At 42.4% G+C, this 16990-nt stretch overlaps 1 protein-coding gene across 2 annotated transcripts in view; it reads left to right on the forward strand.

Moving 5' to 3' along the window:
• The first annotated feature begins 7146 nt into the window (after positions 1–7146).
• Wipf3 (WAS/WASL interacting protein family member 3) overlaps positions 7147–16990 on the forward strand; it is an 87412-nt gene continuing 77568 nt past the window's right edge. Inside the window, exon 1 of one of the 2 annotated variants that reach the window (XM_076863671.2) lies at positions 7147–7231. The gene's annotated coding sequence lies outside the window, so the exon portion shown is untranslated. Of the gene's footprint in view, positions 7232–7775; positions 7849–16990 lie in introns of those variants that run through there. The other variant, XM_076863682.2, reaches the window with a different exon arrangement.

The following is a 16990-nucleotide window of genomic DNA, read 5'->3' on the forward strand; positions in this document are numbered from 1 at the left end:
GAGGAGTTCACCAGGAAATAGAGAAAAGGTTTTACATACCAAGGAATGGCTCCTGTAAAGGCAGAGAGAGTCGGGAGAGCACAGGAGAATCCAGTGGTACCAGTCCTTTGGGGACAGTGGAGCACAGTGTGATGCTGGGGAAGGGGAGGAACCCAGGATGAGACAGGGTTGAGGATCTTTATAAATAACACTAAGTACTTGGGCTTTATCCTGAGATCAAAAGAAAGTGATGGAAGAAATTTAAGAAGATGATTTAGATGATAAAAATTTCACGGCTGCAGAGTCGAGCGAATGGTTGGGAGGAGGGCATAGAACACTGGAGTCAGTAAAGGAAGTTTGGAGATGATGGCAATAGACCAGCCCTGAATTAAAGCAGTGACCACAGGAGACAACACAGAACAGAGGTATCTGAGAAGCAGAATGAGAAAGATTTTGTGATGGATCAGAAGGTGGTGGTCAATATCAGGGAGAAGATGGAGGACCTGGGTTTGGTACTTGATAGAATCAATGGGTGTTACTGTCACTAGGAGAAACAAGGAATCCAGAAGAAGGCTGGAATTCTCTTAAAAGGGCTTCCATCATGACATAATATCTCCTACCAGGATGGAGGTCACGGTGGGCACAATGAAGCTGAGAGGCCATGAGTCAAGCATCCAGTGAACATGTGCAATAATGGCAGGCCCCAGGCTAGGCAGGGAGAGGACAGGCTGGTTGCATGGTGGCAAAATAAAGGATTTGAGATGTGAGGAGGACACACAGGACACACAACTTTTCTCACCAGCCTAGGATTTTTGCAAGCCCATTAACTCCTAAACTTCCTTTTCCTCATTGCATATGGCGACCAAACCCTCCACTGGTGGTGGATGATCACTACAATAACACAAGTACTGTTAAGGGAAAGCTCTTAATAAACTGTAGGTCACTACAACCCAAAAGACCATTTCAACCAACAAGAGGAAAGGAAAGTTTGCCTTCTGAGAAATGGACCACATGAGTACAACAGAGCCCTGAAATGACAGGTGAGGAAAACGAATCTTAAAGGGTGACAGACCTGAAGAGAAGTGAGGAGGACACACAGGATCCATCGCCCCTTGTTCCTCTACCGCATTGATCGTCCCTTCTACCACACTATAAAATGAGGTGACCTTTTTGTAGAGAAAGGAAAATGCTCTGAAATAGCATGCATGGGGAGGTTGTAACGTGGAATGCTTCTCATTTTAAATAATAATTATCATTTAGAAGGTGTTTTTACTGAATGCAGATTAATTAAAACAGTAAAAGCTCCTTACATCTCTGTGACCCCTCATAGGAAAATGAAGTGCATTCAATTTTAAGAATTTCATAGAATCCAATTCTTAGTCATCTGCCAATGACACTCGGGCACAGCAGAAATCATTGCACCCATTTGTAGATGAGAGAAGTGAGATTTTGAGGATCTAACAAGCTACTGATAGAATGAAATTCACACAGGGAGTTGGTAACAGCTTAATCCATATCTTTTACTTTAAGGTCCACACTTTCAATACTACTTTACACTATCTATTTAGAAGGATCGAAGGTCTTGAAAACTTTGTAAAATATTGTTCAGCAAATCCTTTCTCAGTGTCTCTAGGAAGGAATTTCAGAGAATTCCTTGTTTCATGTGCAACTCTCATGTTTTCCTAAATTTTGAAACCCTTTTCACCACTGGCTGTTTTCTCTTCACCACATGTTAGGAGCAAAACTTCCTTTTGACTGTTTCTCCCCTTGTGGGTGTGATCCTGTCTTTCTCCTTCTCTTCTTGATCAAGGTTTTTTTTTTTTTTTTAAATCAGTGCACACCACATACAGTGTGTTCTGAGCTCCCCCGGCTCCTTTTCACATCACGGTCCCCTAAGATCCGGGCTTCTGCTTGATCTACCATGCTGAATTTGTAAATACAAGAGTTACCAATGACCTTCCCTTATTGTCACAATTTTTGGCCATTGAATGTGGCACCTACATGCTGAACGATACTATAGTCATGTCTTCTCTCCTCATTGGTTTCTGCAGCCTTAATTGCTCTGAGCCCTTCTCTTTCTCTGAACCATCTGCTCTTTTCCTCTCTCTCTCTCTCTCTCTCTCTCTCTCTCTCTCTCTCTCTCTCTGGAATTGAATTCAGGGGCACTTAACCACAGAACTACAACCCCAGCCCTTTTTTATTTTTTACTTAGAGACACCTGCCCAAGATGGAGCCTCCTCTCTATGCAGGCCCTTCACAGAAGGCTCCGTTCTGCCTTCTTCCCTGCCACTGCCATAGACCCTCACGTTCCTCAAGGATTTTATGAGTTGCTTAGGGTCTCACTTTTGCTGAGGCTGGCTTTGAACTCGTGATTCTCCTGCCTCAGCCTCCCAAGCCCCTGGGATTACAGACTTGCACCACCAGGGCCCAGCTCTCTCATTTGCTTTGTAGACTGGTTCCTCTCTCCCTGCCTTTTCAGTAAAGCTCTGTGTTCTCCACAGTTCTCTACCTTCCTATCTTCTCATAAGTAAGTGAAATAGATCTCAACTTTTTGTGTTCTAGCACATTCTGGAACAACAGAATTTTTGGAAGCAGCAAAGTGGGATGAAAATTGCATCCCAAATTAACAAATTACCCGCCTGGTCTCCTATTGGCCTGGAGCTGCTGGTTGAGTAGAATTCTTGCTCTCTTTTCTCTGCTATGCTCTGAAGTCCAGTTTCTCAGCCTAGGAACCTGCATGGCCTCAGCCTGGTGCTCAGCAGTGGCCTCCATGGCCGTTGGCTCGCCTGTCCAAGATGGAGCCTCCTCTCTATGTAGAAGGCTCCAATCTGCCTTCTTCCCTGCACCTGGGTTGTGCTGACTGGGAAGCCACTGCCATAGACCCTCACACTCCTCGGAGATTTTATCTTTTTTAATTATTATTGCACAAAATGCACATAACAGAAAATTCACCCTTTAAACCATGTAAAAGTGTACAAATCAGTGGCATTAAGTTCTTTCACATTTAGTGTGCAATACCACATCTGTTTCCAGAACACTTTTATTCCCCAAATGGAGACCCTGTTCCATTGAAGAGTCACTCTCCAGAGCCCCCATATCCACCCCTAGCAACCACGGTCTCTAGTGAATCTGTCTTTTCATATAAATGGATTCACACAATGTTGTGACTTTTTTGGTTGGCTTTTCTCACCTAGCATATTGTTTACAAGGTTCATCCATGTTGGAGCACATGTGAATACTTCATTCTTTTTTATTACTGAATAATGTTTGATTATACGGACATATTACATTTTGTGTAGCCATTCATCCCCTGATAGAAATTTGTGTTGTGTTCATCTTTTGGCTATTATGGATAATGTTGCTATGAAAACTCATATACAGTAGTCCCCATTATCTACAATTTCCCTTCTGAGATTTCAGTAACCTTAGTCAACTGAAGCCTGAAAATACTAAAACTCTAGAAATACACATCACATAAGTTTTAAATTGCTTGTGTTCAAATAATCCTCATTTTACTCACTAATGGCTCCAAAACACAAGAGTAATCATGTTGAAATTTTTAATTTAGTATGTTGTTATAATTGATCTGTAAGTTATTGTTGATAATCTCTTACTGTACCTAATTTGTAAGTTAAACTTTTCATAGATTTGTATGTTTAGGGAAAAAACATAGTAAATATAGGGTTTGGTACTATGGCAGTTCCAGACACTCACTGGGGGTCTTGAATATACCCCCAGCACTAAGCTGCTTGGACTTTCAGCTTCTAAAACCATGAGATAATTAATACTCTTTCTTTTTGACAGGTAAACAGTCCTTGAGTAATTCATTATAGTGATGAAAAACAAAGCAATATTCCAGGTAAGAGATTTCTGTGAATGTCCTAGAGAGAGGTCTTGGGCTCTGGTCCCAGAGACGCAGGTAGACAGATTCAACAGATAAGGTCTGACAACTAATGTTTGGATGGGTGGGGGTTGGGCAACACTGAGAGTAGGTCAGGCTTGGCAGGAAGACCCTAAGTTTGGATTCAGACATGGGCAGTTTAAGGTTCCTGAGCTATCAAGCTCTTTCAAACTCTGTTCCCTGAAATGTTCTTCCTCCCCCAGTTTCTAGCAGGAGAAATCCCTGTTCATCCACGGAAGCTCAGCTCAGATATCACTGTCTCTTTTCTCCCCCCACCCAGAGTCCTTCATTTCTTCTGTCTTGCCTCTCCCTGCAGAGCAGATTCCTCCACTACATAGATTTGCAATACTCTATTTTCAAGCTTGTGTCATCTATAATCTGATGACTCCCTGGGGGCAGGGCTGTGAATCCATCTTTACACCCTTGGCACCAGTGCACTATCACCATGAAATAGCTCATCTATAAATACATGAAAGATGAAAGTGATGCATGCAAACATTTAAGATTTCTATAGTGCCTTGCTCTTGAAAAGCTCAAGAAGTTACGAAACAGACAAGTGTGCATTTGCCAGTGTCTTTGTTGCAAGAAGAAGGTGTGAAAGGTGAACTATCACAGGCATTTGGTGAAGGAGAATAGGCAGATTTTGCCCTTTACCAGGTCACTACATATGCTTGCAAGGTTAGAAACCGAATCTCCGTGGCGTAAATAAACAGGAACTATTTTTCTCACATAAGAAATAGTCCAGAGGTGGAGAGTTACTGGCTTTGGTTCAAGTGTCTAACAACCATACTGACTCTATTTTCCTCTCTGCTGTCCTGATTATTTTATTTATTTATTTATTTATTTTGAGGGTACCGGGATTGAACTCAGGGGCACTCAACAACTGAGCTACATCCCCAGCCCTATTTTTTGTTGTTGTTGTTTTTTTGTTTTGTTTTGTTTTGTTTTTTTAACTTAGAGACAGGGTCTCACTGAGTTGCTTAGCACCACCCTTTTGCTGAGGCTGGCTTTGAACTTGAGATCCTCCTGTCTCAGCCTACTGAGCCACTGGGATTACAGGTGTGTGTCACCATGCCTGGCTGTTGTCCTAATTATATGGACTGTTTGGCCTCATGTTCATTGTCTTGTGGTTGCTATTTAGGTTTGAGGCATAAAGAGATTGGGAAATGGAAGGACAGAGCCAGAAGCCCCAGCCAACCCCCTATTTCAACTCATTGACCCAAACTGGGTGGATGATTTCCTTAGCTTCAAGAAAGGTTTGACAATCAGGAATGGGATTGTCATGGCAGTCTTGGACCAATCGTGACCCAAGATTCTGGCTATAGGGAAGAAGGGGAGAATGGTTTGATGATTGGGAAAGTGACTCACAGGGTCTGCCAAGAATAGCCAGGGCCTTCTCAAAATTACATGAATCCTGGTGGAAGTAGGTGGGAATGAATCCTCCTGTAATGTTCAAGATGCTAATGGCAGGAATACTACACAAGGATATGAGACACTGGGCACTTGAATAAAAAGCCCTATTAAGCTCTCAAGCCCAAATGACCCCATTTTCCAGATTCCTCACTTATCACCTTTCCATCCCTTCGAACCAGGCATTTTTAAAAATAGATCAATTCATGCCAGCACCTATCCATCTCATAACATAAATAGCAGCCTTCCCATCCAACTAGCTCATGCTCGGGCTGCTCAGCAGAAGACCTGATGGGAACTCTCCAGGCCCACAGAAATAACTTCTCTGCAAATTCACCTTTTCTTCCTTGTTGAATCAGAACACTACTAGTTAAGTATTTAACGAGTGAGCATTAACAGTGCAGAGAAGGAGAGTTCCTGGATAAATGCTTTGCATTTTTTTTCCACATCCAAAATGGCTTGTGGCTTTTAGATTGGAGCATGTGCTTCAGGTTTCCTGTGGGTGATCATGTAGTATGGCTGTAAAGGAGGAAAGGACAAGAGGATGCAGGACAAAAGTGGGGAAACAAGCACCCACTCACTGCTGCATATGCCCTTCTTCACCTAAATCAAGAGAAAAAAAGCATGTTCTTGGCAAGACAGGAGTGAAAGACATCCTGAGTGTAATATTAATCTTTGCTATAAACATAAGCCTACACACTGTCAGGCTATAAACATGAGTAATTAAGAAAGTAGCTGAGGGTTGCTTGGGGAACATACTGCGACAGCAGCTGTTACACATCTGAACCTGGAGACAGGTTGCAATTCTTGCGTGAGAGCCCTGCTGTTGGCATTGACTGCTCCCTTACCTATGGTCCCAGGAACTTCTACAAGCCTCCAAGAAGCATGAAGCACAGGTCTCTCCTCCACTCCAGACCTTCTCAGTTAGTGACCCTGCCTCCCTCACCAGCACACCTTGATGGCCCTCTAGGATATCTGGCTCATGAAGAGTCAAGAGTCCAGGAGTACACCCTTAGCTGGCAGGCATGCCCAGGAGATAGGAGACAGAGAATGCTTACCAAACCATTACCGCACCTAGGGTAATAGAGTACACCCAGCCTCAGACACAAACCTGCAACTCTCAAGGATCTGAACATGAAGTGTGACAGGGATTTGCTGGTCACACCAAGTTCCTCAGTTTTCAAAGAGCCCTTTTACCCCACCTCAAAGAAACTACCTCCTCAATTCACCCAGCTAAATCTGCTCACCCTCAGTTCTGGCCGAAGAACCTTCCACTCCTGGACAGTCTTCTCTGACCTGTCTCTTCTATGCGGGCTCACGAGTCCCCTGGACCAACCCCGCTTGATTCTTTCTGTCTTGCCCATTTGTTGATTCCCCTTTCTATACCTCGAACTCCGTGAAGACAAGAGGCTATCTTGTTCCCACTTTCGTCCCTATTCTGGAACTCAATACGAGCTCGGAATTTTTTTTTTTTTAATAGATCAAAGGAGTGGCGGGTCCCCACAGTGGCGGGGCTGGGCCATGGGTCACCGGCACTAAGGGCTCCTATCTGGGGAAGTCCAGTCCTAGGCCCCACTCTCCTCCAGGCTCAGACTTGGGACTCTGTACCTGGGAGGCGCGCCGCGCGGCTGGGACCCGCCTCCCGGGTGCTGGAGCGACCCCGCCCTCCCGGGCCAAGTCCCTGCGCTAGGCGGCCGCGGCTCCCGGGCTGGAGCCGGCGAGCAGGTGGGGGCGGCGGCCCCGCCTCCGCGTCCCGGCAGCACCAGAGCTGGCGGCCGGGGAGCCAGCAGGGCACACCAAGCGCGCAGCACCGAGCGCCGCGCGGCCTCAGCGGCGTCGCCTGGAGCACGGGCGCTGCGGGACGGAGCCCAGAGCGGGGAGGCGGCGGGGACGGCCGCCCCACCTCGAGTCCAGACCCGTCCAGGGCACGGCCATCTGCAGGTAGCGGCTCTGCGCGCGTGTCCCGATCGGTGTCCGTGGGGGAAAGGGTGATCCGTGGCGTCCTCTCAGGCCAATCCCGAGGCGGAGTGGCCTCGGGTAGAGGCAGGTTGCTGTGCGCACGCCAGTGCCAAAGGGACCCCCGCCAGAACTGCAACCCCAGGTCCGGGCCGCTATCCAGGCGCTGCTCTGCGCCGCCCTAGTGCCCGCCACCATCTCCCAGACGCTTCACTCAGGCCGGGCCAGAAAAGGGCCAGGGAGGGAACAAGGTCACGGTGGGGTTGCCCGGTGACCTCCCGGGACCCGAGTCCCCAGTGAACAGCTGCTGGTACCAAGGCCTCCTCAGCCTGGTCCTTCGCGAAGCTCTCCTTTCCTCTTCACCCCCAGAACAAAAGACGGGTCTCGCTGGGGTGGGGAGTGTCGCGGGAAAGGCTGAGTGGAACTAAAAAGAGCTGGTAAATTGCAAAGCCGTAGGTGGCTTTGAGAATACAGGAGTAGCCTCCAGTAAGAAAACCAACTCCAGAGACTTGAAGTGACTTGTCCAAGGTCACACAGCTCTTGGTGACAGCGGAGACTAATGCCCAGGTGTCCGGATTCCTCTCCGAAGCTCATCTCCAGTAGTAAGTATATTCCAGACCCGGTGGGCTGGTAGACACTGGCACTCAGGAACCTGGTCCTCTAAGGGTGGTGTGCCGGCACAGGGGCAGCATGGGGAGCGAATGTGCTCTGCTCCCTGGAAAGTAGTTCTGCAGGGAGAGGCCAGGAGAGCTGTTCCCAGAGCTCTGGGTCAGATCAGCAGCATCCCTGACCTTCAGTTCGCTTTGTGATCTGCAGCATTTGGAAGGAAAGTTACTCTGTAGCAGGAAGTTGGGCTGATGTTCCCTTCTCTGAGCCTCAGGTCCTTGGCTGTAAATGAGGGCCTTTGTTTGGCACGACCTGTGTGATTTAGAAAGTTTGTGCTTCTCAGCCTTGTCCTTGTCAGAATTTTTTGGCACTCTAGAGACAAGATTAGAAGTGTGTATCTTTCGGTCAGCATTTAATAATTATCAGAGAGACTCTAAGCTTCTCAAAAAACATTTTGGGGTGGGAAATGCCTCTGGGGATGTGGCTTAGGGGTAGAGCACTTTCCTGGCATGGTTGAGCCCTAGGTTTAATCCCCAGGCCTGGACTGAGGAGGGGAGAAGTGGTGTTAAACTCCAGACAAAGCTAACTCATAGCAAGTAGAGGTCAGAAGAGGAGCTGCCTTTGGACTTTGTTACTGACCTGGACAGGGCTAAGGGAGGCTTCTAGGATGCTGGAAATGCTCCCTACCTTGACATTGGAGCATCTAAAAATTTATGAAGTCATGCCTTATGTCCTTGAGACTTGTGCATTTAAGTTATGTTAGTTTACTTTAATAAAAAAGTAAATAAAGATTTAATGCTAAAATCCACTCACTATGGTAGCATAAAGATCTCTTCAGTTTTCCAACTAATGTATTTTAGAGATACATTTAAAAACTACAAAATCAACTCAGAAAAAACAAGGGGGAGGTAACAAGGAAGAATAAAAAAGTTAAGAAATAATGGGAAATGGCACATACACTCTAGAGTGCTTCACAAATGCCTGCATGTGTGTTACCTCATATGATTCACAGCAGTTCTTTAAAGGGAGTATCATTCTTGTGCTTTTGTACTGAAGAGAAAATAAAAAGTGACAGTGGTTAAATGACTTGTTCAGGGAAGCTGAGGATAAGAATCTGGGTACGTGGACTTAAAATTCAAGGCATGAGCCATAAACAGGCATTTTGGGGGCACCCCAGTCAAGGCAGAGTGGTAATGGTGACAGTGACTTGTAGGCCAGTGTCTAAGGCGGTAGGGCTGCCATGCCCCCTCTTTGAGTTCCTTCCAGGAGTCTGTTTTCGTGCAGTTGTGAATGTGGCATTGTGTTACATGAAGTTAGCCAGCAGCAGAAGGGATGGAGGAAGTGTGTGTGTGTCTAAGAACATACAGTTTTAGGAACAGGAGAAAGCCAGCTGGTCCAGCCTGGCAACGCTCTTTTTTGGAGATTTATTGTTCAGAAATCATATAGTACAGGTTGTGATTTTGCAGTCACTCCAACACACACACACACACAGAGAACAAAAAACTAGAAACTTAGTAAAGATCTGAGAAACCAAAAAAGGGCTTAACTATAGAGGAAAACATGGAATTTTTACTAGGGAGGAACAGTCAACTTTTCCTGCATTTTAGAAATTTATGAATACATGTTTATTAATGCTAAAGTTTTAAACATGGACAAAAATAACTGAGCAGAAGGAAGGATACTTGTTTTCTAACGAGCATGTTCTAAATATACATTAACTGGAGGGCAGAAGTATTTGAAACTTTAGGGTACGCAACTTTAGGGTACGAGGGAGAAATCCTGAAAAGTCTGTTCTGATGTGTATTCTAATAATTTTATACTTCTGCCTAAAATTTGGAACTTAGAGAAGTAGAAACATGTTAGTTTTTTACCAGCCAGTTTCAAATTGCAGAGTTCCATGCTTGGCTTAATCCTGGAATGCAGAGGTTTGGTGTAAAGACCCTGGGTTAAGTGGGGCAATGATAGAGGTAACTCTGGGTGAGTCCCCTCAGCCAAGTGCCATCAAATATGCTCGTGCATCACAAAGTTATCTTTAGGAGAGTTTTGCCTTGTCACTGTAGTGTTCCTACCATCTGGCTGCTAGAATATTTAGAAAGGAATTGTAATATTTGACTGACTTTGCTGATGGCCTGACAAAACAAACTTGAAGCAGGAACTATTAAATAAGAGTTCAGGTTGGTGAGAAAATGATTAATTACTTCTAATTTTGCTACTGCACAAAACCAGAGAGATGAGTCGTTCCCCTGCCGGATGCTGAGCAGGTAGAGCTCATAAGTGTTCTCAATGGCTTCAGCCACCAAAGCACTGGGAACTCCCGTTTTGCAATTTGAGGAGGCTCTCGGACTGTTCAAGAGTGAATCCCCCTCTGTTATGCAGCCAGGCAGTGTGCAATGAACTGTAGCATTCAAGTGCCAAACAGATAAGGTGAAATAGAGCAAATGGGGCAAAAACACTGAGCAGGCATTATGTGATCCAGGCAGCGTGGGGGAAGATGTTCCAGGGCATCCTGAAGGAGTATTCATCGTGTGTGGGCGAGGTATTCCAGTAAGACTGTGACTCTGGGATGGTGGATCCAAAGGAGAAGCCTGCCTGTGGACTAGTTAGCTCTAAGGTTAGCTGAGAGAAGGCAGCCGCTAGCTCCAGAATTTTGAGTTCCTGGGGACAGGTGTTCCATGTGAGTGCATACATATATCAAAGCAAGGACCCTGGCTGCCATCCACTGATCCTTAAGAGCTAATGGCTAAATGGTGCTGGGGCTAGGCTAAGAGCTTCTTACATACAAAATCATCACAAGGGAGCTAATTCTTATTTCTGTTTTAAAGAGAACCCAGAGATGAGGGCTAAACTGCTTTCAGATTGATCCTGTCTTCTGTCAGCCATCGCATCCTAATCCCATGATGCCCTAACCTACCTGACTCTCCCTTATAGCCCTTGAGTTCCTGGAGGGAAGATGCTAGGACTACTTTTCCCAGCACCTGCACCACTCCTGGCAGATGACAAATATTCCCTATAAGCTGTTGAATGAATGAACGAATGAATGAATGAGTGGATGAATGAGTGTTCCAAGATCAAAAGCCCGTTATTTTTTGGATTGTCTGTTGTTTCAACTTTCACTGTCTCATCCTCTCTGTTGATATGGATCATCTGGCATGATTGTATGGACCAGATGGATAATAGGTTTCTCTTTCAGGGCTGAACAATGCTGACCTCGGCCTTCAAAATCAGAAGGCCTCTACTTCTTTAAGAAAATAAGCATTATTTTTCTTTTGTATAAGTTATGTAATTCAGATGATCTGAGTTTGAGTCTTGCATTTATCACTTATTTGCTGTGTGATATTAGATAAATTATTTAACCTCTGTGTGTTTCAGTTTTCTCATCTATAAAATTACTTATATTTAAGGTAAATAAGATAAGCTGAAATCTTAGGACAGTACCTCATTCATAGCAATGTTCAGTAAATTAGCAGTATTTTTGCTATGATGACAATCTTCTATGATTACTTCAAAAAGTTATTTGCCTAAATAGTCTTTGTTCCATAAAGCATTTGAAGAGTTTATAAAATTAGGCATTAAACAACCTAAAATTAATAGATAATGAACTGGGCTAACGAGAATGCACGAGTGGAAAGTGAGACTGAATCAGAGATAATTTAGAGAACAAGAATATATGAGGTGAAAATAGTTTCCAGAGATGGGATTAATATTTTGCCAGAGCTTCCCAGCAGCCAAAACAAAAAGGGAAACACAAATAGTTATCTGATCCACAGCAACCATGAGATAAAAGCAAATCGTTTACACAGATTTTTCTGGTCCTGAAACCTGGGATAACTTTGTCCTGAATTTACTATTGCCATAGAGATCCAAGTCTTCCACATGATCCCTGCCTAATGAGAATAAAAGTTTTGTGGTATAAGACAAGTGTTTCCTAGAACTTTATTGACATAATCCCATAGCACTGTCCCCTTACTTTTCTGTAAGAGGCCAGAACACCATGATACAGGATTTTTCTATTTCCTTAACTATGCTTACTAGGTGCCTGAAAGAGTAGAAAGACTCTTCCTTCCAAGGATAATTCTTTTGAGTCAGGTGGACAATCCCATCTTCAAGAATGTTAGTCTGAAAGCCATTTAAATGAGCCAGATCAGCTTATACCATACTGAAAAAGTCCGAGGGTGTCATTGTTGTGTATATTCATAGATAGATGATTGTTTATTCATGAATTTTCTTGATACTGGTAATTCATTGTTTCCCTTTAGATGCAAATTCTTATCACCCTATTTGGGAAGGAAAAAAATACAATGCTATTAAAAAGAAATGATACTGTATTTTTAAATATTTTTTAATAACTGAAATAATAATGATCATGTTGCCTGCTTCTCTCTTGCCATATATATATATATATATATATATATATATATATATATATATATACACACACACACACACACACATGCGCACGTGCACGCATACATACACACACAGAGATAAATAGAGCTATCTATATATATACATAAAGATATTTAGATACCTATCTCTATATGTGTGTATGTGTGTCCCAATATGATTTATATACCTTAGTGATTGCATTCAACTGCCAAAGAAAACAAAAACAGAGCATGTATCTGAATTTACCTTCAACAGATACAAAGTTTATTTGTCATGTGGTACTAGACTCTCAATAAAGGAAGCCTGGGCTTGGTGCAGGAGCTCACATGATGCTATCAGAGATCAGCCTCTTTCCATCTTCCTATTTCTCCATCCTCTAACCTGTAGGACTTCACCCCAAATCTGGTTGCCTCATGGTCCCAAGATAACTTCTGTATCTCCAGGCTTATTTCTACAGTCTAGGCAAGAAGAAAGAGAAAATGCACCTAGCTAAAGAGTGAAGGTCATTCTAGAAGGATGGTTTTACTTTTATTCAGAAAATGATGTCCCCCACCCCAGACTTCCACTTATATTTCATCGGCCAAAACATTGTCACAGGGTTGCTCTAAATGTAAGACAGTCTGAGAAATCAAATATTTTTAGCTGGGTAAATTGCAACACTCCCAAATTAGGGGCTCTGTTCTGAGGAGGAAGAGGAAATGGTTATTGAGTAGGCAACTAGAAGTATCAGCCGCCTGACTGCCATTATTAGCCATGTTCTTGACTTAATTAGAAATCAAAGAAGGTGACTCAGTAATTTTAAATGTTATACTTTTATAGATCTTCATGGAATTAGCACTAGAGAACGAAACAAACCCCACTGCCAATGTGAATATTCCTAAATCGCTATTATGGGTCCTGCTTCTTTTCTGAATTTCAGATCTACATGTCCATTTGCCAAAGTACCTCAAATTCAGTGTGTTTCTAATTAAACTCACTTCTCCCTGCCTGTTCACCACCACTCCCATTTTCTCCTGCTCTTCCTTGGTTAACACTCAACTGTCTTACAAGGAACCCTGGACTTATCCTGGGTTCTTCCTTCTCCCTTATCCCAGATGTCCAGTCTGATTTCCTCCTTGATTCTGGCCCATTGCTGTTACTCTAATTCAAATTAACACTTGGCTTTGCTTGTGTGGATCCCCAAAAGGGTCTGTCTGCTATTTCTTCTCCCTACAATCCCTTTCTCATGGTAGCTCCCAGGATGCTGTTTTGAAACCATCAATGTCTAACAATGTCTTTCTTTAATATATATATATATATATATATATATATATATATATATATATATATATATATATTATTAACAATATGTGATTGTGCAGATTAGTGAGAGTTCCTGCAATATTTCTATACATGTATACATTGTCCATTGATCTAAAATCCTACAAAATAAAGCCCAGACCCCAACTCCATGATAGCCTGGCTGTGCTCCTCACACCATAGGCCCTTTGTGGGCACCCAACACAGCACTTCTGCAACCTCTGCAGCCACCAGGGGCCTGGCCCAGAGGGTCCTTTCTTGTGCTTTTTACCTATCTGTGACCTGTGGAAACTATTACTTACCTTTTCATTCATGTTTCCAAAGTGCTTTATATTTCTATTGATGTTTTTTGCCTTGGATTCTCTTTTGCTTGATATTTATAATGCTGTGCCCATTTGTTTGTTGTTATAAATAACGACTTTATTAAGGTACAATTCAGTTGTCACAGAGTTCACCTTTTCAAATCTCCGTGGTTTATAGAATATTCACAGTTGTGCAGCCATCACCATAATTTCAAGTCATTTCCACCACCCCAAAGAGCCTACTATTTATTTCTATGGGCTTACCTATTCTGGACATTTCCTATAAATAGAATCACACAGATGTGGCCTTTTTTGGTTGACTTTTCCTCCTTAGCATAAAGATTTTAAGTTCGAGCCATACTGTAGCAGGTATCAGTTCTTCATTTCTTTCCTTGCTGGAAAATATGCCATTGTTTGACATACTGCATTTTGTTTTTCCATTTGTAAGTTGATGGACATCTGCATTGTGTACACATTTGGTTTATTTTGGATAATGCTACTGTGAGTGTTCAAGTACAGTAGCATTGTGTGGACATGTTTGACTCTCTTCAATAGATACTTAGGAACAGAATTGCTTGAGTCTCATGGTGACTCTGTTTTATGTTGAAGAATTGTCAATCTTTTCCAAATTGGCTGCACCATTTACCAGCAGTGTATGAGGATTCTGCACCAGTACTTAAGTGTTTGGGTTATTATTTTCAACTTGTAAACATAATTTTGTTTTAGCAGTGTTTCTTGTAAAGAAAATGTAACCGATTTAAGAAGAATGATTTAAATAGTTCATATTTTAGTAAAGGAATCTAAAAATCTGTTTGCTGTTATTGCAACTGCTGATACATGGGGATTTATTTTGGTTTTACGTGCTATTTGCCTTATTGTCACCTCTATTTTCCTCTTCTTTTTAAAATATTTTTTTAAGATGTAGATGCATACAATACCTTTATTTTATTTATTTATTTTTTCTGTGGTGCTGAGGATTGAACCCAGGGCCTCACACATGCTATATAAGTGCTCTACCACTGAGCCCTCATCCTCTTCCTCTTTTTTTTTTTGAAAAGTGCCCAGCACACAGTAATTCTCAATAAGTGTTAGCTGTTATAAGGTGTCGCTTGTGGACAAGAAACATTTATCAATTTATTTATCTATTAATATTTATTGATCATCTGCTATTCAAGTCTGTAGTTTCACTTAGTAACCAGCATGGTGCCTAACATACAGAGATCAGTAAATATAAGTTGTATACATGTATCAAATTACCACACTATCCCCCGTATATCCCCCACAATTATTAAGTGTCAATAAAAATAATAAATATTTACTGCTCTGCACAAACTACCCAGAGGCGGATGTGCTCAGCAAAAGCTCGGGGAATAATGGAAAGAGCAGATTTGGGATCAGACTCACTTGGTTCCGTCTGTTTTTGTCACATCCTGGTTATCTGAGCAGGGAGATTACATCTTTGAGTCTTCATTTCCTCATCTGTGAAATGCGAATGACAGTATCTGTCAACCAAAGTGTTTAGGGGGATGAAGGTAAATATGTGAATAATGATTAATGGATGCAGGGAACATAGTCTAGAACATGAGAGCTATCATTTTTGTTGAACTGTCCATCAGGTTTTTTGTTGTTGTTTTGCAGTGCTGGAGATTAAACCCAAGGCTTCGCTCACGCTAGGCAAGTGCTCTACCACTGAGCTATCCTCCCAGTCCCAATGTCAATCAGTATTAAGACATCAACCAGGTCTGCCCAGGAAATAAAGTCATAGAGAAAAATGAAACTGCCCCCTTTCCTATATGTTTGACATAAATTACAACTGCTATATCAGAGGAGGGGACATTTCCTCCCTCAAAGGTGTACTTCCTACTTCCTCTTAAAAACACAAAAATGTGGAGTCTCCATTGTGTTCACTGGCGCTGTTATCTATTCTAACATTCTTCCAAAAATTGAATGAAATATTTTTGTTTCAATTGTGCTTCATTATAGCAAGTCAGAGAAAATATAAAATATCTTCAGAAATATGTAAGATAAAAAAAAAGAGAGAAGTACAAAACACTCACATATATGAAAAAGAAATAAGTAAGACGAAAAATATGACAAACAAGCAAACATTTTCCTGAGTTTAAAATTCACCTTCCTTACATTTTAACAGCTTTTGCATGCATTATTGTTGTTCTGGGTTTTGCTGGAATGAACGTGCCCTCAGGTTTCAGAACTTCACCTGCAGACTTCTAGAAGGAAGGCTAAGTGTCCTCGGTTCAGGCCCAATATTGTGCCTTCCTGGCATTCATGGATGAGCAATGAGTTTTAAATGATGATATTTGACATTATTTACATAAATTACATATGCTAAAGAATGACAAGCCGGAATACCTGTCTGTAGGACCTGCAGTACTCTTGGGCTGGGGAAACAAAGCCACCAGTTGTTATTTCAGACCTGTGCACCTCTTGGCCAGCACCCGTTCATGCATTTAATGAATGGCAAAGATCAGTTACAGCTGGAACTAATTCACAAATGATTCATGCCCAATTAAGAAGCAAGTCGTAAAGCTATTCTTACTGTGTCTTAACCATGTGTTAACAGAAGTATTAAACCTTAGGGGTTGGTTTGAGAAGAATTATTTTATTCAACTCTTGCCTGTTTTCTAGTGCGCTTGGTCATCCACCTTTGATACTTGCAGGTGGCTGTGGTGGTAGTTTCAGTTGGTTCAGAAGTCTGTGCAGGGACATCTTCAGCTCTTGCTACTGCTCTTGACAGCTCTGGCAGCTGCTCAGGTGGACCAAATCCTCAAGACAAATTTCCTGTTTTTCTTTATTCATTGTGTTTACTCTTTAGGCATGCAGAGATCTCCTAATTCAAATAGCACAGAGCGTTTTGAACAATGTTTACAATTCTTGCAAAGAAGTAGTTTTAGCAATCCTGAACTTTTAGGTTCTTAATTAATTTTTGGAATATATAATAGTGCACATGATATATACTTCAAAAAGTGTAAAAAGAATGTACACTGTGAAGTCTTTCTCACACCCCATTCTCAGGCCACCTAGTTGTCAAGGGTTCTTCCAGATAATTTCTACATTTATAAATATGTATATGTATACATAAACACGCACATACAGACACACAAATAAAGGCACACCCAGTCTATTTTCTGCC

This window comes from Callospermophilus lateralis, chromosome 1 (assembly GCF_048772815.1).
Source record: "Callospermophilus lateralis isolate mCalLat2 chromosome 1, mCalLat2.hap1, whole genome shotgun sequence".
Taxonomy (NCBI): domain Eukaryota; kingdom Metazoa; phylum Chordata; class Mammalia; order Rodentia; family Sciuridae; genus Callospermophilus; species Callospermophilus lateralis.